The 19,545-nt window shown below is 51.5% G+C and overlaps 12 non-coding genes across 12 annotated transcripts; all 12 read right to left on the bottom strand.

Moving 5' to 3' along the window:
- Nucleotides 1-790: 790 nt before the first annotated feature.
- On the bottom strand, nucleotides 791-862 carry trnam-cau (transfer RNA methionine (anticodon CAU)). The gene has a single exon. It is a non-coding gene; the product is annotated as a tRNA-Met (tRNA).
- Nucleotides 863-3,400: 2,538 nt separating this feature from the next.
- trnam-cau (transfer RNA methionine (anticodon CAU)) lies at nucleotides 3,401-3,472 on the bottom strand. The gene has a single exon. It is a non-coding gene; the product is annotated as a tRNA-Met (tRNA).
- Nucleotides 3,473-4,705: 1,233 nt separating this feature from the next.
- Nucleotides 4,706-4,777, bottom strand: trnam-cau (transfer RNA methionine (anticodon CAU)). The gene has a single exon. It is a non-coding gene; the product is annotated as a tRNA-Met (tRNA).
- Nucleotides 4,778-6,010: 1,233 nt separating this feature from the next.
- trnam-cau (transfer RNA methionine (anticodon CAU)) lies at nucleotides 6,011-6,082 on the bottom strand. The gene has a single exon. It is a non-coding gene; the product is annotated as a tRNA-Met (tRNA).
- A 1,233-nt stretch (nucleotides 6,083-7,315) lies between these two features.
- Nucleotides 7,316-7,387, bottom strand: trnam-cau (transfer RNA methionine (anticodon CAU)). The gene has a single exon. It is a non-coding gene; the product is annotated as a tRNA-Met (tRNA).
- A 1,233-nt stretch (nucleotides 7,388-8,620) lies between these two features.
- On the bottom strand, nucleotides 8,621-8,692 carry trnam-cau (transfer RNA methionine (anticodon CAU)). Its single transcript has one exon. It is a non-coding gene; the product is annotated as a tRNA-Met (tRNA).
- Nucleotides 8,693-9,924: 1,232 nt separating this feature from the next.
- On the bottom strand, nucleotides 9,925-9,996 carry trnam-cau (transfer RNA methionine (anticodon CAU)). Its single transcript has one exon. It is a non-coding gene; the product is annotated as a tRNA-Met (tRNA).
- A 1,233-nt stretch (nucleotides 9,997-11,229) lies between these two features.
- trnam-cau (transfer RNA methionine (anticodon CAU)) lies at nucleotides 11,230-11,301 on the bottom strand. The gene has a single exon. It is a non-coding gene; the product is annotated as a tRNA-Met (tRNA).
- Nucleotides 11,302-12,534: 1,233 nt separating this feature from the next.
- Nucleotides 12,535-12,606, bottom strand: trnam-cau (transfer RNA methionine (anticodon CAU)). The gene has a single exon. It is a non-coding gene; the product is annotated as a tRNA-Met (tRNA).
- Nucleotides 12,607-13,839: 1,233 nt separating this feature from the next.
- On the bottom strand, nucleotides 13,840-13,911 carry trnam-cau (transfer RNA methionine (anticodon CAU)). Its single transcript has one exon. It is a non-coding gene; the product is annotated as a tRNA-Met (tRNA).
- Nucleotides 13,912-15,144: 1,233 nt separating this feature from the next.
- Nucleotides 15,145-15,216, bottom strand: trnam-cau (transfer RNA methionine (anticodon CAU)). Its single transcript has one exon. It is a non-coding gene; the product is annotated as a tRNA-Met (tRNA).
- A 1,233-nt stretch (nucleotides 15,217-16,449) lies between these two features.
- Nucleotides 16,450-16,521, bottom strand: trnam-cau (transfer RNA methionine (anticodon CAU)). Its single transcript has one exon. It is a non-coding gene; the product is annotated as a tRNA-Met (tRNA).
- Nucleotides 16,522-19,545: the final 3,024 nt, after the last annotated feature.

Raw genomic sequence — 19,545 nt, 5'->3', positions numbered from 1 at the left:
ACTTTATCAAGGAGGCTTTGAGGATGTCCTTGAAACGTTCCCTCTGCCCACCTGCGGCTCACTTGCCGTCTAGGATTCCTAGTAGAGCGCTTGTTTTGGGAATCTTGTGTCGAGAATGCGGACAATGTGGCCCGCCCAATGGAGCTGGTCGAGTGTGGTCAGTGCTTCGATGCTGGGGATGTTGGCTTGATCGAGAGCACTGACGTTGAAGCGTCTATCCTCCCAGGGGATTTGCAGGATGTTGTGGTATTTCTCCAGCGATTTGAGGTGATTGCTGTATATGGTCCATGTCTCTGAGCCACCCAGGAGGCCGGATATCACTACAGCCCTGTATACCATGAACTTGGTGCCAGATTTGAAGGCCTGATCTTGGAACACTGTCTTCCTCCGGCGGCCGAAGGCCCAACAGCCTGTATCCTGCAATATTTACAGGACATCCTCTCTCGTCAACACTAACATTGTCCTTAACCAATACTGCCACCCCAACTGCTACCATTCATGTACACCCGATATCCAGCTATATTTACGGCCCACGCCTGCCCTTTGAGCCAGATCGCAGTTATTGCCACAGCATCATATTCCGATTTGCTTGCAGATCAGCAAAACTTATTTAGTAAAAGAAGAGGAAACAATAAGACTTTTAATATCAAGCTCATATTTTATGAGTGTGCTCTGTCAGCCAAAGCTCCTCAAATTAATTGAAAGAGAATGATTTTAGAGATGCATCCTTGTCAAGGTTGGGATTAGTTGCAGTGCAAGTGTTGGCTGCAACCACATTAAAAGTTGCCTTTAGCAGAGGATGGTTTCGATCCATCGACCTCTGGGTTATGGGCCCAGCACGCTTCCGCTGCGCCACTCTGCTGCTGGTGTTGGAACTGATGAATTGCACCTCCTTGTGCTTGGACATGGCTGGCTGCGGTTGCGTGTGATTGACAGCTGCTCTAGTGAGCGGATTGGGCCGCGGGGCCACGTGGTGGATGGGCGTGATTAACCACTGCTCCAGTCATCACCAGAGGCAGCCCCTCGAAATCGAGGAAGACTTGCTTCCACTCTAAATGTGAGTTCTCAGGTGGCTGTTCAGTCCAATACAGGAATTACAGTCTCTGTCACAGCTGGGGCAGACAGTGGTTAAAGGAAAGGGTGGGTGGGGAGTCTGGTTTGCCGCACGCTCCTTCCGCTGCCTGCGCTTGTTTTCTGCATGTTCTCGGCGGCGAGACTCGAGGTGCTCAGCGCCCTCCCGGATGCTCTTCCTCCACTTAGGGCGCTCTTTGGCAAGAGATTCCCAGGTGTCGGTGGGGATGTTGCACTTTATCAAGGAGGCTTTGAGGATGTCCTTGAAACGTTCCCTCTTCCCACCTGCGGCTCACTTGCCGTGTAGGATTCCTAGTAGAGCGCTTGTTTTTGGAGTCTTGTGTTAAGAATGCAGACAATGTGGCCCGCCCAATGGAGCTGGTCGAGTGTGGTCAGTGCTTCGATGCTGGGGATGTTGGCTTGATCGAGAGCACTGACGTTGAAGCGTCTATCCTCCCAGGGGATTTGCAGGATGTTGTGGTATTTCTCCAGTGATTTGAGGTGATTGCTGTATATGGTCCATGTCTCTGAGCCACCCAGGAGGCCGGATATCACTACAGCCCTGTATACCATGAGCTTGGTGCCAGATTTGAAGGCCTGATCTTGGAACACTGTCTTCCTCCGGCGGCCGAAGGCCCAACAGCCTGTATCCTGCAATATTTACAGGACATCCTCTCTCGTCAACACTAACATTGTCCTTAACCAATACTGCCACCTCAACTGCTACCATTCATGTACACCCGATATCCAGCTATATTTACGGCCCACGCCTGCCCTTTGAGCCAGATCGCAGTTATTGCCACAGCATCATATTCCGATTTGCTTGCAGATCAGCAAAACTTATTTAGTAAAAGAAGAGGAAACAATAAGACTTTTAATATCAAGCTCATATTTTATGAGTGTGCTCTGTCAGCCAAAGCTCCTCAAATTAATTGAAAGAGAATGATTTTAGAGATGCATCCTTGTCAAGGCTGGGATCAGTTGCAGTGCAAGTGTTGGCTGCAACCACATTAAAAGTTGCCTTTAGCAGAGGATGGTTTCGATCCATCGACCTCTGGGTTATGGGCCCAGCACGCTGCCGCTGCGCCACTCTGCTGCTGGTGTTGGAACTGATGAATTGCACCTCCTTGTGCTTGGACATGGCTGGCTGCGGTTGCGTGTGATTGACAGCTGCTCTAGTGAGCGGATTGGGCCGCGGGGTCACGTGGTGGATGGGCGTGATTAACCACTGCTCCAGTCATCACCAGAGGCAGCCCCTCGAAATCGAGGAAGACTTGCTTCCACTCTAAATGTGAGTTCTCAGGTGGCTGTTCAGTCCAATACAGGAATTACAGTCTCTGTCACAGCTGGGGCAGACAGTGGTTAAAGGAAAGGGTGGGTGGGGAGTCTGGTTTGCCGCACGCTCCTTCCGCTGCCTGCACTTGTTTTCTGCATGTTCTCGGCGGCGAGACTCGAGGTGCTCAGCGCCCTCCCGGATGCTCTTCCTCCACTTAGGGCGCTCTTTGGCAAGAGATTCCCAGGTGTCGGTGGGGATGTTGCACTTTATCAAGGAGGCTTTGAGGATGTCCTTGAAACGTTCCCTCTGCCCACCTGCGGCTCACTTGCCGTCTAGGATTCCTAGTAGAGCGCTTGTTTTGGGAGTCTTGTGTCGAGAATGCGGACAATATGGCCCGCCCAATGGAGCTGGTCGAGTGTGGTCAGTGCTTCGATGCTGGGGATGTTGGCTTGATCGAGAGCACTGACGTTGAAGCGTCTATCCTCCCAGGGGATTTGCAGGATGTTGTGGTATTTCTCCAGTGATTTGAGGTGATTGCTGTATATGGTCCATGTCTCTGAGCCACCCAGGAGGCCGGATATCACTACAGCCCTGTATACCATGAGCTTGGTGCCAGATTTGAAGGCCTGATCTTGGAACACTGTCTTCCTCCGGCGGCCGAAGGCCCAACAGCCTGTATCCTGCAATATTTACAGGACATCCTCTCTCGTCAACACTAACATTGTCCTTAACCAATACTGCCACCCCAACTGCTACCATTCATGTACACCCGATATCCAGCTATATTTACGGCCCACGCCTGCCCTTTGAGCCAGATCCCAGTTATTGCCACAGCATCATATTCCGATTTGCTTGCAGATCAGCAAAACTTATTTAGTAAAAGAAGAGGAAACAATAAGACTTTTAATATCAAGCTCATATTTTATGAGTGTGCTCTGTCAGCCAAAGCTCCTCAAATTAATTGAAAGAGAATGATTTTAGAGATGCATCCTTGTCAAGGTTGGGATTAATTGCAGTGCAAGTGTTGGCTGCAACCACATTAAAAGTTGCCTTTAGCAGAGGATGGTTTCGATCCATCGACCTCTGGGTTATGGGCCCAGCACGCTTCCGCTGCGCCACTCTGCTGCTGGTGTTGGAATTGATGAATTGCACCTCCTTGTGCTTGGACATGGCTGGCTGCGGTTGCGTGTGATTGACAGCTGCTCTAGTGAGCGGATTGGGCCGCGGGGTCACGTGGTGGATGGGCGTGATTAACCACTGCTCCAGTCATCACCAGAGGCAGCCCCTCGAAATCGAGGAAGACTTGCTTCCACTCTAAATGTGAGTTCTCAGGTGGCTGTTCAGTCCAATACAGGAATTACAGTCTCTGTCACAGCTGGGGCAGACAGTGGTTAAAGGAAAGGGTGGGTGGGGAGTCTGGTTTGCCGCACGCTCCTTCCGCTGCCTGCGCTTGTTTTCTGCATGTTCTCGGCGGCGAGACTCGAGGTGCTCAGCGCCCTCCCGGATGCTCTTCCTCCACTTAGGGCGCTCTTTGGCAAGAGATTCCCAGGTGTCGGTGGGGATGTTGCACTTTATCAAGGAGGCTTTGAGGATGTCCTTGAAACGTTCCCTCTGCCCACCTGCGGCTCACTTGCCGTCTAGGATTCCTAGTAGAGCGCTTGTTTTGGGAGTCTTGTGTCGAGAATGCGGACAATGTGGCCCGCCCAATGGAGCTGGTCGAGTGTGGTCAGTGCTTCGATGCTGGGGATGTTGGCTTGATCGAGAGCACTGACGTTGAAGCGTCTATCCTCCCAGGGGATTTGCAGGATGTTGTGGTATTTCTCCAGTGATTTGAGGTGATTGCTGTATATGGTCCATGTCTCTGAGCCACCCAGGAGGCCGGATATCACTACAGCCCTGTATACCATGAGCTTGGTGCCAGATTTGAAGGCCTGATCTTGGAACACTGTCTTCCTCCGGCGGCCGAAGGCCCAACAGCCTGTATCCTGCAATATTTACAGGACATCCTCTCTCGTCAACACTAACATTGTCCTTAACCAATACTGCCACCTCAACTGCTACCATTCATGTACACCCGATATCCAGCTATATTTACGGCCCACGCCTGCCCTTTGAGCCAGATCGCAGTTATTGCCACAGCATCATATTCCGATTTGCTTGCAGATCAGCAAAACTTATTTAGTAAAAGAAGAGGAAACAATAAGACTTTTAATATCAAGCTCATATTTTATGAGTGTGCTCTGTCAGCCAAAGCTCCTCAAATTAATTGAAAGAGAATGATTTTAGAGATGCATCCTTGTCAAGGTTGGGATTAGTTGCAGTGCAAGTGTTGGCTGCAACCACATTAAAAGTTGCCTTTAGCAGAGGATGGTTTCGATCCATCGACCTCTGGGTTATGGGCCCAGCACGCTTCCGCTGCGCCACTCTGCTGCTGGTGTTGGAACTGATGAATTGCACCTCCTTGTGCTTGGACATGGCTGGCTGCGGTTGCGTGTGATTGACAGCTGCTCTAGTGAGCGGATTGGGCCGCGGGGTCACGTGGTGGATGGGCGTGATTAACCACTGCTCCAGTCATCACCAGAGGCAGCCCCTCGAAATCGAGGAAGACTTGCTTCCACTCTAAATGTGAGTTCTCAGGTGGCTGTTCAGTCCAATACAGGAATTACAGTCTCTGTCACAGCTGGGGCAGACAGTGGTTAAAGGAAAGGGTGGGTGGGGAGTCTGGTTTGCCGCACGCTCCTTCCGCTGCCTGCGCTTGTTTTCTGCATGTTCTCGGCGGCGAGACTCGAGGTGCTCAGCGCCCTCCCGGATGCTCTTCCTCCACTTAGGGCGCTCTTTGGCAAGAGATTCCCAGGTGTCGGTGGGGATGTTGCACTTTATCAAGGAGGCTTTGAGGATGTCCTTGAAACGTTCCCTCTGCCCACCTGCGGCTCACTTGCCGTCTAGGATTCCTAGTAGAGCGCTTGTTTTGGGAGTCTTGTGTCGAGAATGCGGACAATGTGGCCCGCCCAATGGAGCTGGTCGAGTGTGGTCAGTGCTTCGATGCTGGGGATGTTGGCTTGATCGAGAGCACTGACGTTGAAGCGTCTATCCTCCCAGGGGATTTGCAGGATGTTGTGGTATTTCTCCAGCGATTTGAGGTGATTGCTGTATATGGTCCATGTCTCTGAGCCACCCAGGAGGCCGGATATCACTACAGCCCTGTATACCATGAGCTTGGTGCCAGATTTGAAGGCCTGATCTTGGAACACTGTCTTCCTCCGGCGGCCGAAGGCCCAACAGCCTGTATCCTGCAATATTTACAGGACATCCTCTCTCGTCAACACTAACATTGTCCTTAACCAATACTGCCACCCCAACTGCTACCATTCATGTACACCCGATATCCAGCTATATTTACGGCCCACGCCTGCCCTTTGAGCCAGATCGCAGTTATTGCCACAGCATCATATTCCGATTTGCTTGCAGATCAGCAAAACTTATTTAGTAAAAGAAGAGGAAACAATAAGACTTTTAATATCAAGCTCATATTTTATGAGTGTGCTCTGTCAGCCAAAGCTCCTCAAATTAATTGAAAGAGAATGATTTTAGAGATGCATCCTTGTCAAGGCTGGGATTCGTTGCAGTGCAAGTGTTGGCTGCAACCACATTAAAAGTTGCCTTTAGCAGAGGATGGTTTCGATCCATCGACCTCTGGGTTATGGGCCCAGCACGCTTCCGCTGCGCCACTCTGCTGCTGGTGTTGGAACTGATGAATTGCACCTCCTTGTGCTTGGACATGGCTGGCTGCGGTTGCGTGTGATTGACAGCTGCTCTAGTGAGCGGATTGGGCCGCGGGGTCACGTGGTGGATGGGAGTGATTAACCACTGCTCCAGTCATCACCAGAGGCAGCCCCTCGAAATCGAGGAAGACTTGCTTCCACTCGAAAAGTGAGTTCTCAGGTGGCTGTTCAGTCCAATACAGGAATTACAGTCTCTGTCACAGCTGGGGCAGACAGTGGTTAAAGGAAAGGGTGGGTGGGGAGTCTGGTTTGCCGCACGCTCCTTCCGCTGCCTGCGCTTGTTTTCTGCATGTTCTCGGCGGCGAGACTCGAGGTGCTCAGCGCCCTCCCGGATGCTCTTCCTCCACTTAGGGCGCTCTTTGGCAAGAGATTCCCAGGTGTCGGTGGGGATGTTGCACTTTATCAAGGAGGCTTTGAGGATGTCCTTGAAACGTTCCCTCTGCCCACCTGCGGCTCACTTGCCGTCTAGGATTCCTAGTAGAGCGCTTGTTTTGGGAGTCTTGTGTCGAGAATGCGGACAATGTGGCCCGCCCAATGGAGCTGGTCGAGTGTGGTCAGTGCTTCGATGCTGGGGATGTTGGCTTGATCGAGAGCACTGACGTTGAAGCGTCTATCCTCCCAGGGGATTTGCAGGATGTTGTGGTATTTCTCCAGCGATTTGAGGTGATTGCTGTATATGGTCCATGTCTCTGAGCCACCCAGGAGGCCGGATATCACTACAGCCCTGTATACCATGAGCTTGGTGCCAGATTTGAAGGCCTGATCTTGGAACACTGTCTTCCTCCGGCGGCCGAAGGCCCAACAGCCTGTATCCTGCAATATTTACAGGACATCCTCTCTCGTCAACACTAACATTGTCCTTAACCAATACTGCCACCTCAACTGCTACCATTCATGTACACCCGATATCCAGCTATATTTACGGCCCACGCCTGCCCTTTGAGCCAGATCCCAGTTATTGCCACAGCATCATATTCCGATTTGCTTGCAGATCAGCAAAACTTATTTAGTAAAAGAAGAGGAAACAATAAGACTTTTAATATCAAGCTCATATTTTATGAGTGTGCTCTATCAGCCAAAGCTCCTCAAATTAATTGAAAGAGAATGATTTTAGAGATGCATCCTTGTCAAGGCTGGGATTAATTGCAGTGCAAGTGTTGGCTGCAACCACATTAAAAGTTGCCTTTAGCAGAGGATGGTTTCGATCCATCGACCTCTGGGTTATGGGCCCAGCACGCTTCCGCTGCGCCACTCTGCTACTGGTGTTGGAACTGATGAATTGCACCTCCTTGTGCTTGGACATGGCTGGCTGCGGTTGCGTGTGATTGACAGCTGCTCTAGTGAGCGGATTGGGCCGCGGGGTCACGTGGTGGATGGGCGTGATTAACCACTGCCCCAGTCATCACCAGAGGCAGCCCCTCGAAATCGAGGAAGACTTGCTTCCACTCTAAAAGTGAGTTCTCAGGTGGCTGTTCAGTCCAATACAGGAATTACAGTCTCTGTCACAGCTGGGGCAGACAGTGGTTAAAGGAAAGGGTGGGTGGGGAGTCTGGTTTGCCGCACGCTCCTTCCGCTGCCTGCGCTTGTTTTCTGCATGTTCTCGGCGGCGAGACTCGAGGTGCTCAGCGCCCTCCCGGATGCTCTTCCTCCACTTAGGGCGCTCTTTGGCAAGAGATTCCCAGGTGTCGGTGGGGATGTTGCACTTTATCAAGGAGGCTTTGAGGATGTCCTTGAAACGTTCCCTCTGCCCACCTGCGGCTCACTTGCCGTGTAGGATTCCTAGTAGAGCGCTTGTTTTGGGAGTCTTGTGTCGAGAATGCGGACAATGTGGCCCGCCCAATGGAGCTGGTCGAGTGTGGTCAGTGCTTCGATGCTGGGGATGTTGGCTTGATCGAGAGCACTGACGTTGAAGCGTCTATCCTCCCAGGGGATTTGCAGGATGTTGTGGTATTTCTCCAGCGATTTGAGGTGATTGCTGTATATGGTCCATGTCTCTGAGCCACCCAGGAGGCCGGATATCACTACAGCCCTGTATACCATGAGCTTGGTGCCAGATTTGAAGGCCTGATCTTGGAACACTGTCTTCCTCCGGCGGCCGAAGGCCCAACAGCCTGTATCCTGCAATATTTACAGGACATCCTCTCTCGTCAACACTAACATTGTCCTCAACCAATACTGCCACCCCAACTGCTACCATTCATGTACACCCGATATCCAGCTATATTTACGGCCCACGCCTGCCCTTTGAGCCAGATCCCAGTTATTGCCACAGCATCATATTCCGATTTGCTTGCAGATCAGCAAAACTTATTTAGTAAAAGAAGAGGAAACAATAAGACTTTTAATATCAAGCTCATATTTTATGAGTGTGCTCTGTCAGCCAAAGCTCCTCAAATTAATTGAAAGAGAATGATTTTAGAGATGCATCCTTGTCAAGGCTGGGATTCGTTGCAGTGCAAGTGTTGGCTGCAACCACATTAAAAGTTGCCTTTAGCAGAGGATGGTTTCGATCCATCGACCTCTGGGTTATGGGCCCAGCACGCTTCCGCTGCGCCACTCTGCTGCTGGTGTTGGAACTGATGAATTGCACCTCCTTGTGCTTGGACATGGCTGGCTGCGGTTGCGTGTGATTGACAGCTGCTCTAGTGAGCGGATTGGGCCGCGGGGTCACGTGGTGGATGGGCGTGATTAACCACTGCTCCAGTCATCACCAGAGGCAGCCCCTCGAAATCGAGGAAGACTTGCTTCCACTCTAAATGTGAGTTCTCAGGTGGCTGTTCAGTCCAATACAGGAATTACAGTCTCTGTCACAGCTGGGGCAGACAGTGGTTAAAGGAAAGGGTGGGTGGGGAGTCTGGTTTGCCGCACGCTCCTTCCGCTGCCTGCGCTTGTTTTCTGCATGTTCTCGGCGGCGAGACTCGAGGTGCTCAGCGCCCTCCCGGATGCTCTTCCTCCACTTAGGGCGCTCTTTGGCAAGAGATTCCCAGGTGTCGGTGGGGATGTTGCACTTTATCAAGGAGGCTTTGAGGATGTCCTTGAAACGTTCCCTCTGCCCACCTGCGGCTCACTTGCCGTCTAGGATTCCTAGTAGAGCGCTTGTTTTGGGAGTCTTGTGTCGAGAATGCGGACAATGTGGCCCGCCCAATGGAGCTGGTCGAGTGTGGTCAGTGCTTCGATGCTGGGGATGTTGGCTTGATCGAGAGCACTGACGTTGAAGCGTCTATCCTCCCAGGGGATTTGCAGGATGTTGTGGTATTTCTCCAGCGATTTGAGGTGATTGCTGTATATGGTCCATGTCTCTGAGCCACCCAGGAGGCCGGATATCACTACAGCCCTGTATACCATGAGCTTGGTGCCAGATTTGAAGGCCTGATCTTGGAACACTGTCTTCCTCCGGCGGCCGAAGGCCCAACAGCCTGTATCCTGCAATATTTACAGGACATCCTCTCTCGTCAACACTAACATTGTCCTTAACCAATACTGCCACCCCAACTGCTACCATTCATGTACACCCGATATCCAGCTATATTTACGGCCCACGCCTGCCCTTTGAGCCAGATCGCAGTTATTGCCACAGCATCATATTCCGATTTGCTTGCAGATCAGCAAAACTTATTTAGTAAAAGAAGAGGAAACAATAAGACTTTTAATATCAAGCTCATATTTTATGAGTGTGCTCTGTCACCAAAGCTCCTCAAATTAATTGAAAGAGAATGATTTTAGAGATGCATCCTTGTCAAGGCTGGGATTCGTTGCAGTGCAAGTGTTGGCTGCAACCACATTAAAAGTTGCCTTTAGCAGAGGATGGTTTCGATCCATCGACCTCTGGGTTATGGGCCCAGCACGCTTCCGCTGCGCCACTCTGCTGCTGGTGTTGGAACTGATGAATTGCACCTCCTTGTGCTTAGACATGGCTGGCTGCGGTTGCGTGTGATTGACAGCTGCTCTAGTGAGCGGATTGGGCCGCGGGGTCACGTGGTGGATGGGAGTGATTAACCACTGCTCCAGTCATCACCAGAGGCAGCCCCTCGAAATCGAGGAAGACTTGCTTCCACTCGAAAAGTGAGTTCTCAGGTGGCTGTTCAGTCCAATACAGGAATTACAGTCTCTGTCACAGCTGGGGCAGACAGTGGTTAAAGGAAAGGGTGGGTGGGGAGTCTGGTTTGCCGCACGCTCCTTCCGCTGCCTGCGCTTGTTTTCTGCATGTTCTCGGCGGCGAGACTCGAGGTGCTCAGCGCCCTCCCGGATGCTCTTCCTCCACTTAGGGCGCTCTTTGGCAAGAGATTCCCAGGTGTCGGTGGGGATGTTGCACTTTATCAAGGAGGCTTTGAGGATGTCCTTGAAACGTTCCCTCTGCCCACCTGCGGCTCACTTGCCGTCTAGGATTCCTAGTAGAGCGCTTGTTTTGGGAGTCTTGTGTCGAGAATGCGGACAATGTGGCCCGCCCAATGGAGCTGGTCGAGTGTGGTCAGTGCTTCGATGCTGGGGATGTTGGCTTGATCGAGAGCACTGACGTTGAAGCGTCTATCCTCCCAGGGGATTTGCAGGATGTTGTGGTATTTCTCCAGCGATTTGAGGTGATTGCTGTATATGGTCCATGTCTCTGAGCCACCCAGGAGGCCGGATATCACTACAGCCCTGTATACCATGAGCTTGGTGCCAGATTTGAAGGCCTGATCTTGGAACACTGTCTTCCTCCGGCGGCCGAAGGCCCAACAGCCTGTATCCTGCAATATTTACAGGACATCCTCTCTCGTCAACACTAACATTGTCCTTAACCAATACTGCCACCCCAACTGCTACCATTCATGTACACCCGATATCCAGCTATATTTACGGCCCACGCCTGCCCTTTGAGCCAGATCCCAGTTATTGCCACAGCATCATATTCCGATTTGCTTGCAGATCAGCAAAACTTATTTAGTAAAAGAAGAGGAAACAATAAGACTTTTAATATCAAGCTCATATTTTATGAGTGTGCTCTATCAGCCAAAGCTCCTCAAATTAATTGAAAGAGAATGATTTTAGAGATGCATCCTTGTCAAGGCTGGGATTAATTGCAGTGCAAGTGTTGGCTGCAACCACATTAAAAGTTGCCTTTAGCAGAGGATGGTTTCGATCCATCGACCTCTGGGTTATGGGCCCAGCACGCTTCCGCTGCGCCACTCTGCTACTGGTGTTGGAACTGATGAATTGCACCTCCTTGTGCTTGGACATGGCTGGCTGCGGTTGCGTGTGATTGACAGCTGCTCTAGTGAGCGGATTGGGCCGCGGGGTCACATGGTGGATGGGCGTGATTAACCACTGCCCCAGTCATCACCAGAGGCAGCCCCTCGAAATCGAGGAAGACTTGCTTCCACTCTAAAAGTGAGTTCTCAGGTGGCTGTTCAGTCCAATACAGGAATTACAGTCTCTGTCACAGCTGGGGCAGACAGTGGTTAAAGGAAAGGGTGGGTGGGGAGTCTGGTTTGCCGCACGCTCCTTCCGCTGCCTGCGCTTGTTTTCTGCATGTTCTCGGCGGCGAGACTCGAGGTGCTCAGCGCCCTCCCGGATGCTCTTCCTCCACTTAGGGCGCTCTTTGGCAAGAGATTCCCAGGTGTCGGTGGGGATGTTGCACTTTATCAAGGAGGCTTTGAGGATGTCCTTGAAACGTTCCCTCTGCCCACCTGCGGCTCACTTGCCGTCTAGGATTCCTAGTAGAGCGCTTGTTTTGGGAGTCTTGTGTCGAGAATGCGGACAATGTGGCCCGCCCAATGGAGCTGGTCGAGTGTGGTCAGTGCTTCGATGCTGGGGATGTTGGCTTGATCGAGAGCACTGACGTTGAAGCGTCTATCCTCCCAGGGGATTTGCAGGATGTTGTGGTATTTCTCCAGCGATTTGAGGTGATTGCTGTATATGGTCCATGTCTCTGAGCCACCCAGGAGGCCGGATATCACTACAGCCCTGTATACCATGAGCTTGGTGCCAGATTTGAAGGCCTGATCTTGGAACACTGTCTTCCTCCGGCGGCCGAAGGCCCAACAGCCTGTATCCTGCAATATTTACAGGACATCCTCTCTCGTCAACACTAACATTGTCCTTAACCAATACTGCCACCCCAACTGCTACCATTCATGTACACCCGATATCCAGCTATATTTACGGCCCACGCCTGCCCTTTGAGCCAGATCCCAGTTATTGCCACAGCATCATATTCCGATTTGCTTGCAGATCAGCAAAACTTATTTAGTAAAAGAAGAGGAAACAATAAGACTTTTAATATCAAGCTCATATTTTATGAGTGTGCTCTATCAGCCAAAGCTCCTCAAATTAATTGAAAGAGAATGATTTTAGAGATGCATCCTTGTCAAGGCTGGGATTAATTGCAGTGCAAGTGTTGGCTGCAACCACATTAAAAGTTGCCTTTAGCAGAGGATGGTTTCGATCCATCGACCTCTGGGTTATGGGCCCAGCACGCTTCCGCTGCGCCACTCTGCTACTGGTGTTGGAACTGATGAATTGCACCTCCTTGTGCTTGGACATGGCTGGCTGCGGTTGCGTGTGATTGACAGCTGCTCTAGTGAGCGGATTGGGCCGCGGGGTCACATGGTGGATGGGCGTGATTAACCACTGCCCCAGTCATCACCAGAGGCAGCCCCTCGAAATCGAGGAAGACTTGCTTCCACTCTAAATGTGAGTTCTCAGGTGGCTGTTCAGTCCAATACTGGAATTACAGTCTCTGTCACAGCTGGGGCAGACAGTGGTTAAAGGAAAGGGTGGGTGGGGAGTCTGGTTTGCCGCACGCTCCTTCCGCTGCCTGCGCTTGTTTTCTGCATGTTCTCGGCGGCGAGACTCGAGGTGCTCAGCGCCCTCCCGGATGCTCTTCCTCCACTTAGGGCGCTCTTTGGCAAGAGATTCCCAGGTGTCGGTGGGGATGTTGCACTTTATCAAGGAGGCTTTGAGGATGTCCTTGAAACGTTCCCTCTGCCCACCTGCGGCTCACTTGCCGTGTAGGATTCCTAGTAGAGCGCTTGTTTTGGGAGTCTTGTGTCGAGAATGCGGACAATGTGGCCCGCCCAATGGAGCTGGTCGAGTGTGGTCAGTGCTTCGATGCTGGGGATGTTGGCTTGATCGAGAGCACTGACGTTGAAGCGTCTATCCTCCCAGGGGATTTGCAGGATGTTGTGGTATTTCTCCAGCGATTTGAGGTGATTGCTGTATATGGTCCATGTCTCTGAGCCACCCAGGAGGCCGGATATCACTACAGCCCTGTATACCATGAGCTTGGTGCCAGATTTGAAGGCCTGATCTTGGAACACTGTCTTCCTCCGGCGGCCGAAGGCCCAACAGCCTGTATCCTGCAATATTTACAGGACATCCTCTCTCGTCAACACTAACATTGTCCTCAACCAATACTGCCACCCCAACTGCTACCATTTATGTACACCCGATATCCAGCTATATTTACGGCCCACGCCTGCCCTTTGAGCCAGATCGCAGTTATTGCCACAGCATCATATTCCGATTTGCTTGCAGATCAGCAAAACTTATTTAGTAAAAGAAGAGGAAACAATAAGACTTTTAATATCAAGCTCATATTTTATGAGTGTGCTCTGTCAGCCAAAGCTCCTCAAATTAATTGAAAGAGAATGATTTTAGAGATGCATCCTTGTCAAGGTTGGGATTAGTTGCAGTGCAAGTGTTGGCTGCAACCACATTAAAAGTTGCCTTTAGCAGAGGATGGTTTCGATCCATCGACCTCTGGGTTATGGGCCCAGCACGCTTCCGCTGCGCCACTCTGCTGCTGGTGTTGGAACTGATGAATTGCACCTCCTTGTGCTTGGACATGGCTGGCTGCGGTTGCGTGTGATTGACAGCTGCTCTAGTGAGCGGATTGGGCCGCGGGGTCACGTGGTGGATGGGCGTGATTAACCACTGCTCCAGTCATCACCAGAGGCAGCCCCTCGAAATCGAGGAAGACTTGCTTCCACTCTAAAAGTGAGTTCTCAGGTGGCTGTTCAGTCCAATACAGGAATTACAGTCTCTGTCACAGCTGGGGCAGACAGTGGTTAAAGGAAAGGGTGGGTGGGGAGTCTGGTTTGCCGCACGCTCCTTCCGCTGCCTGCGCTTGTTTTCTGCATGTTCTCGGCGGCGAGACTCGAGGTGCTCAGCGCCCTCCCGGATGCTCTTCCTCCACTTAGGGCGCTCTTTGGCAAGAGATTCCCAGGTGTCGGTGGGGATGTTGCACTTTATCAAGGAGGCTTTGAGGATGTCCTTGAAACGTTCCCTCTGCCCACCTGCGGCTCACTTGCCGTCTAGGATTCCTAGTAGAGCGCTTGTTTTGGGAGTCTTGTGTCGAGAATGCGGACAATGTGGCCCGCCCAATGGAGCTGGTCGAGTGTGGTCAGTGCTTCGATGCTGGGGATGTTGGCTTGATCGAGAGCACTGACGTTGAAGCGTCTATCCTCCCAGGGGATTTGCAGGATGTTGTGGTATTTCTCCAGCGATTTGAGGTGATTGCTGTATATGGTCCATGTCTCTGAGCCACCCAGGAGGCCGGATATCACTACAGCCCTGTATACCATGAGCTTGGTGCCAGATTTGAAGGCCTGATCTTGGAACACTGTCTTCCTCCGGCGGCCGAAGGCCCAACAGCCTGTATCCTGCAATATTTACAGGACATCCTCTCTCGTCAACACTAACATTGTCCTCAACCAATACTGCCACCCCAACTGCTACCATTCATGTACACCCGATATCCAGCTATATTTACGGCCCACGCCTGCCCTTTGAGCCAGATCCCAGTTATTGCCACAGCATCATATTCCGATTTGCTTGCAGATCAGCAAAACTTATTTAGTAAAAGAAGAGGAAACAATAAGACTTTTAATATCAAGCTCATATTTTATGAGTGTGCTCTATCAGCCAAAGCTCCTCAAATTAATTGAAAGAGAATGATTTTAGAGATGCATCCTTGTCAAGGCTGGGATTAGTTGCAGTGCAAGTGTTGGCTGCAACCACATTAAAAGTTGCCTTTAGCAGAGGATGGTTTCGATCCATCGACCTCTGGGTTATGGGCCCAGCACGCTTCCGCTGCGCCACTCTGCTGCTGGTGTTGGAACTGATGAAATGCACCTCCTTGTGCTTGGACATGGCTGGCTGCGGTTGCGTGTGATTGACAGCTGCTCTAGTGAGCGGATTGGGCCGCGGGGTCACGTGGTGGATGGGCGTGATTAACCACTGCTCCAGTCATCACCAGAGGCAGCCCCTCGAAATCGAGGAAGACTTGCTTCCACTCTAAAAGTGAGTTCTCAGGTGGCTGTTCAGTCCAATACAGGAATTACAGTCTCTGTCACAGCTGGGGCAGACAGTGGTTAAAGGAAAGGGTGGGTGGGGAGTCTGGTTTGCCGCACGCTCCTTCCGCTGCCTGCGCTTGTTTTCTGCATGTTCTCGGCGGCGAGACTCGAGGTGCTCAGCGCCCTCCCGGATGCTCTTCCTCCACTTAGGGCGCTCTTTGGCAAGAGATTCCCAGGTGTCGGTGGGGATGTTGCACTTTATCAAGGAGGCTTTGAGGATGTCCTTGAAACGTTCCCTCTGCCCACCTGCGGCTCACTTGCCGTGTAGGATTCCTAGTAGAGCGCTTGTTTTGGGAGTCTTGTGTCGAGAATGCGGACAATGTGGCCCGCCCAATGGAGCTGGTCGAGTGTGGTCAGTGCTTCGATGCTGGGGATGTTGGCTTGATCGAGAGCACTGACGTTGAAGCGTCTATCCTCCCAGGGGATTTGCAGGATGTTGTGGTATTTCTCCAGTGATTTGAGGTGATTGCTGTGTATGGTCCATGTCTCTGAGCCACCCAGGAGGCCGGATATCACTACAGCCCTGTATACCATGAGCTTGGTGCCAGATTTGAAGGCCTGATCTTGGAACACTGTCTTCCTCCGGCGGCCGAAGGCCCAACAGCCTGTATCCTGCAATATTTACAGGACATCCTCTCTCGTCAACACTAACATTGTCCTTAACCAATACTGCCACCCCAACTGCTACCATTTATGTACACCCGATATCCAGCTATATTTACGGCCCACGCCTGCCCTTTGAGCCAGATCGCAGTTATTGCCACAGCATCATATTCCGATTTGCTTGCAGATCAGCAAAACTTATTTAGTAAAAGAAGAGGAAACAATAAGACTTTTAATATCAAGCTCATATTTTATGAGTGTGCTCTGTCAGCCAAAGCTCCTCAAATTAATTGAAAGAGAATGATTTTAGAGATGCATCCTTGTCAAGGTTGGGATTAGTTGCAGTGCAAGTGTTGGCTGCAACCACATTAAAAGTTGCCTTTAGCAGAGGATGGTTTCGATCCATCGACCTCTGGGTTATGGGCCCAGCACGCTTCCGCTGCGCCACTCTGCTGCTGGTGTTGGAACTGATGAATTGCACCTCCTTGTGCTTGGACATGGCTGGCTGCGGTTGCGTGTGATTGACAGCTGCTCTAGTGAGCGGATTGGGCCGCGGGGTCACGTGGTGGATGGGCGTGATTAACCACTGCTCCAGTCATCACCAGAGGCAGTCCCTCGAAATCGAGGAAGACTTGCTTCCACTCTAAAAGTGAGTTCTCAGGTGGCTGTTCAGTCCAATACAGGAATTACAGTCTCTGTCACAGCTGGGGCAGACAGTGGTTAAAGGAAAGGGTGGGTGGGGAGTCTGGTTTGCCGCACGCTCCTTCCGCTGCCTGCGCTTGTTTTCTGCATGTTCTCGGCGGCGAGACTCGAGGTGCTCAGCGCCCTCCCGGATGCTCTTCCTCCACTTAGGGCGCTCTTTGGCAAGAGATTCCCAGGTGTCGGTGGGGATGTTGCACTTTATCAAGGAGGCTTTGAGGATGTCCTTGAAACGTTCCCTCTGCCCACCTGCGGCTCACTTGCCGTCTAGGATTCCTAGTAGAGCGCTTGTTTTGGGAGTCTTGTGTCGAGAATGCGGACAATGTGGCCCGCCCAATGGAGCTGGTCGAGTGTGGTCAGTGCTTCGATGCTGGGGATGTTGGCTTGATCGAGAGCACTGACGTTGAAGCGTCTATCCTCCCAGGGGATTTGCAGGATGTTGTGGTATTTCTCCAGCGATTTGAGGTGATTGCTGTATATGGTCCATGTCTCTGAGCCACCCAGGAGGCCGGATATCACTACAGCCCTGTATACCATGAGCTTGGTGCCAGATTTGAAGGCCTGATCTTGGAACACTGTCTTCCTCCGGCGGCCGAAGGCCCAACAGCCTGTATCCTGCAATATTTACAGGACATCCTCTCTCGTCAACACTAACATTGTCCTTAACCAATACTGCCACCCCAACTGCTACCATTCATGTACACCCGATATCCAGCTATATTTACGGCCCACGCCTGCCCTTTGAGCCAGATCCCAGTTATTGCCACAGCATCATATTCCGATTTGCTTGCAGATCAGCAAAACTTATTTAGTAAAAGAAGAGGAAACAATAAGACTTTTAATATCAAGCTCATATTTTATGAGTGTGCTCTATCAGCCAAAGCTCCTCAAATTAATTGAAAGAGAATGATTTTAGAGATGCATCCTTGTCAAGGCTGGGATTAGTTGCAATGCAAGTGTTGGCTGCAACCACATTAAAAGTTGCCTTTAGCAGAGGATGGTTCCGATCCATCGACCTCTGGGTTATGGGCCCAGCACGCTTCCGCTGCACCACTCTGCTGCTGGTGTTGGAACTGATGAATTGCACCTCCTTGTGCTTGGACATGGCTGGCTGCGGTTGCGTGTGATTGACAGCTGCTCTAGTGAGCGGATTGGGCCGCGGGGTCACGTGGTGGATGGGCGTGATTAACCACTGCTCCAGTCATCACCAGAGGCAGTCCCTCGAAATCGAGGAAGACTTGCTTCCACTCTAAAAGTGAGTTCTCAGGTGGCTGTTCAGTCCAATACAGGAATTACAGTCTCTGTCACAGCTGGGGCAGACAGTGGTTAAAGGAAAGGGTGGGTGGGGAGTCTGGTTTGCCGCACGCTCCTTCCGCTGCCTGCGCTTGTTTTCTGCATGTTCTCGGCGGCGAGACTCGAGGTGCTCAGCGCCCTCCCGGATGCTCTTCCTCCACTTAGGGCGCTCTTTGGCAAGAGATTCCCAGGTGTCGGTGGGGATGTTGCACTTTATCAAGGAGGCTTTGAGGATGTCCTTGAAACGTTCCCTCTGCCCACCTGCGGCTCACTTGCCGTCTAGGATTCCTAGTAGAGCGCTTGTTTTGGGAGTCTTGTGTCGAGAATGCGGACAATGTGGCCCGCCCAATGGAGCTGGTCGAGTGTGGTCAGTGCTTCGATGCTGGGGATGTTGGCTTGATCGAGAGCACTGACGTTGAAGCGTCTATCCTCCCAGGGGATTTGCAGGATGTTGTGGTATTTCTCCAGCGATTTGAGGTGATTGCTGTATATGGTCCATGTCTCTGAGCCACCCAGGAGGCCGGATATCACTACAGCCCTGTATACCATGAGCTTGGTGCCAGATTTGAAGGCCTGATCTTGGAACACTGTCTTCCTCCGGCGGCCGAAGGCCCAACAGCCTGTATCCTGCAATATTTACAGGACATCCTCTCTCGTCAACACTAACATTGTCCTTAACCAATACTGCCACCCCAACTGCTACCATTCATGTACACCCGATATCCAGCTATATTTACGGCCCACGCCTGCCCTTTGAGCCAGATCCCAGTTATTGCCACAGCATCATATTCCGATTTGCTTGCAGATCAGCAAAACTTATTTAGTAAAAGAAGAGGAAACAATAAGACTTTTAATATCAAGCTCATATTTTATGAGTGTGCTCTATCAGCCAAAGCTCCTCAAATTAATTGAAAGAGAATGATTTTAGAGATGCATCCTTGTCAAGGCTGGGATTAGTTGCAATGCAAGTGTTGGCTGCAACCACATTAAAAGTTGCCTTTAGCAGAGGATGGTTCCGATCCATCGACCTCTGGGTTATGGGCCCAGCACGCTTCCGCTGCACCACTCTGCTGCTGGTGTTGGAACTGATGAATTGCACCTCCTTGTGCTTGGACATGGCTGGCTGCGGTTGCGTGTGATTGACAGCTGCTCTAGTGAGCGGATTGGGCCGCGGGGTCACGTGGTGGATGGGCGTGATTAACCACTGCTCCAGTCATCACCAGAGGCAGCCCCTCGAAATCGAGGAAGACTTGCTTCCACTCTAAATGTGAGTTCTCAGGTGGCTGTTCAGTCCAATACAGGAATTACAGTCTCTGTCACAGCTGGGGCAGACAGTGGTTAAAGGAAAGGGTGGGTGGGGAGTCTGGTTTGCCGCACGCTCCTTCCGCTGCCTGCACTTGTTTTCTGCTTGTTCTCGGCGGCGAGACTCGAGGTGCTCAGCGCCCTCCCGGATGCTCTTCCTCCACTTAGGGCGCTCTTTGGCCAG

Source organism: Pristiophorus japonicus, unplaced genomic scaffold, assembly GCF_044704955.1.
Source record: "Pristiophorus japonicus isolate sPriJap1 unplaced genomic scaffold, sPriJap1.hap1 HAP1_SCAFFOLD_539, whole genome shotgun sequence".
NCBI lineage: Eukaryota > Metazoa > Chordata > Chondrichthyes > Pristiophoridae > Pristiophorus > Pristiophorus japonicus.
This window is presented reverse-complemented; position numbering and strand designations above follow the sequence as displayed.